We start from the raw sequence: 3,193 nt of genomic DNA, 5'->3' as shown, positions 1-3,193 counted from the left end.
CTGATAACGACAATGTTATCTCCAGTAACAGGCAAAGTTTTTTTACGATAAGTCTTTGTGTCCCTCTTTTAAACCAACTTCTTCCTATTTATACACACGCCGTGTCTTGAACTTCCTACTTAGATACGAGAGTTTATAAAACACGGCGAAAATTTCAGATCCACTTTGGTCACAATCTCAAGAGTTTCACTTTTACTTTTGTCACAAGCACCCACAAAAAGGAATGTGCAAATACTTATGTTTTTGGGCTTTTTGTTGTTGTTGTTGTTGTTGTTGTTGTTTGTTTGTTTGTTTTTGTTGTTGATGTTGCTGTTGTTGTTTTTAAATGATAAAATACATTATTTACGTCCGCCTGGGCATGAAAAACTCATGTAATCAAGAAGTACAAAATAAAATGTGGAAACATGCAAACAGCTTGGCACAAGCACCTGTTCCTCCCAACATGAACACAGTACCTGTACATGCAATTGTGCAAACTGTCTTCATTAGACTCCATAGACATAAAATCTAGTTGTTTCAGTTGTGCTGCTTGGCAAAAGTACTCGGTTGTATTAAAAGCACAACAAAAGCAATGTCTCTCCTTTTATCATTTCATATGAATATCACAGATTTATTAAAGAATTTCTGAGCAAAGTGACAGGCTTAGTGTCATTAGTGATTACATCACAGGACCAATTGTTTTGTAAAAAAAAAAAAAACCCAAAAAACCCAACAGATTTTCATGATGAAGGACAACTACTGGTAACAAGCAAGCTGTTTATTAGTTACTATTGCCACACTGTGTTGTAAATGTAAAACCATTGCCTCAGAGATCCAATTTAAATCTATATTTTAAAAAAAAATCAACATAGCTGTGTATACTTTAAGTAAAACTATGTTGCAGAGTGAGGATACTTTCACAAATCAATCAATAACGTGCTGGTATCCACCACAAAAAAAAAAAAAAAAACCCAACTGGGCACATTTATTGTAGATGTTGCATAAATCATAAAGATGGACGGCATATAATTCTGCAACCTAAGCTAGTTGTGGATTAATCAGATGACTTTCACTTCCCACATAAAGTAATCATTAAACACATTCAACAATTGAACTGGCAAACTACCACAAGACAGAGACTGACACTCTATGATTACAAAGCAATTTAAATTCCTCATTGTCTGGCACCAATACAACAACATAGGAAATAAAAATTGTGTTTACTCATGTCACTTTTTTTAGAGTGAGACAGAAGGATTTATCTATAATCCAAAGAGAGTTTGAGAAATTTAATGCAATGAAGAGTTCAGTAGGAACAAAGTAAAAACCTGATTCAGTACAAAAAAAACTCACAAAAACACTGGACGGTGAATCAGTTAGAGGATGTACAAAAGTATATACTATGTATATTTTGTTAACTTTAAAAAGTGTTGGCTTGTTTTGTATAAATGTAAAAATGTACTTAACATACCATACTAAATTTGATCCTGTCACTACTCCTTGGTTTCCAACTCCACCCAATCGGCTTCTCCTGCTTATTTATCATTCAGTGATCATTACCATCTGTTTCAGGTTCATGGGCTTATTTCTTGCTGTTTTTAAATACTCATGGTCATTTTCATGTTCTTTGCAAAGTCTCATTCTCTGAGTCACTGATGGCGTTCACCATTGAGATTTCCATTGTCCATTTTCCATGTTCCAATTTCTGTCGTCCGTTAGTCTTGCCTTTGATTATTTCTCGTAACTGTATGTTATACCCTACAATCGTTCTGTCATTCCTCTGTCCTCTCTTTCCCCCTCAGTGTTCTGTTTTCATTGGTTTAACCAGTGTGCTCTTTCCTTGGTTCCATCAATTAATCGTTCAATCAATTGTTTCACCTCTATATGTTGATTAAAACGTGTTTCCTGTTTATATAAATACCCCTGCTTTTCCCTTAGCTCCTTGTAAAGCCTCGTTTTTACCAAGTGCAACTCGGAGCATTATTCCTGTGTATCCATGCCAGTTCCTAAGTCAGACGACCCCTGCCTGTTCCTGAGCCCGTCAGTTGAGAGCTTTGTTCTTCTGTACCAGTTATTGTGTGCCTGACACATACACATACTCTCTGGATTTGCCTTTCATACATCTTTTAATCGTGTAACAAACTTTGGAGTAACTCTCTATTAAATCTAACAACTCCGCACGTGTATTCAGTCTCCCTGGTTTTTGGGACAGATTCACAATTCCACTGCTCCCTGAATGGCAGTCTGCATAGTTTAGGGATGAGAAGCGTCCTGAGACAACAACGAGTAGTGAATTTTCTTTCTCGTTTTTTCTTTCTTTATTTGTTTTGTTTGTAACATGTGTTAAGAGATGAAAGTGGCTCATGTACTAGAATTCAGTGCTCTGGAGTCAATGGAGGAACTCATGAACAAGAAAAAGAGAGAGTTAAAAATAAGGTAGCAAGAAGAACCCACAACTCATTAACATCTCAATAGCATTACAGGATAGACTTTTAGCGTTACAGGACATTTTTGAATAGAGGTTTAAGACCATTTATTTTACATGTTTCCCATTTCTCATTTGTCTTTCCTTTTCCTGTAATGGATTTTCATTTTATCATTTATATGTTTCCATCAACAACCTTTTCAACAGCTGGTCCAAATTCATTGTTGTCATTGCTTTTCTTTTTCTTCTGCTCCTTTTTTATTTATTTATATATATATATATATATATTTTTTTTTTTTGTTCTTCTTTTCTCTGTTTGATACCGTGCCATGATTGTATGAAGGGCTTTAAAACAAAGTGTTGTGGTATGACTCAGCCCCTCTTCCTGACATCTGCAAATCTTTCGTTTTTTTTCCTCGAGATTTTCACTGTTCAGGCCCCTCCTGTTTCCTTTCCCTGCTTCTCTTTTTCTCTTCTTATATTCAGTTCAGATCTCAAGGGTTTTGTCAGAAAAATTGTTCCCAGTCTGTTGTTGCTCAATTTTCTTTGCCTTTGCATGTGTGACTGGTTTTGGACATTCCCTCTGTCTTATCACGTCAAGCTTTTTGTTCCGCAAGTTCAGCAGTTGTATTGTAAAAAAAGAGATCATCCTCGGCCAGTGTTTTTGATCTTTTCACAAGCTAGCATTGTTTGAATATACTGATGGCAACTTGTTTAGGTCTTTCATTGCTGTCCTCATTACTGTTTTCCCTCCATTCTGCTTTTCTCTTCTCGTGACTTGTTCGTCGA

This window comes from Chanos chanos, chromosome 7 (assembly GCF_902362185.1).
Source record: "Chanos chanos chromosome 7, fChaCha1.1, whole genome shotgun sequence".
Lineage (NCBI taxonomy): Eukaryota > Metazoa > Chordata > Actinopteri > Gonorynchiformes > Chanidae > Chanos > Chanos chanos.
This window is presented reverse-complemented; position numbering follows the sequence as displayed.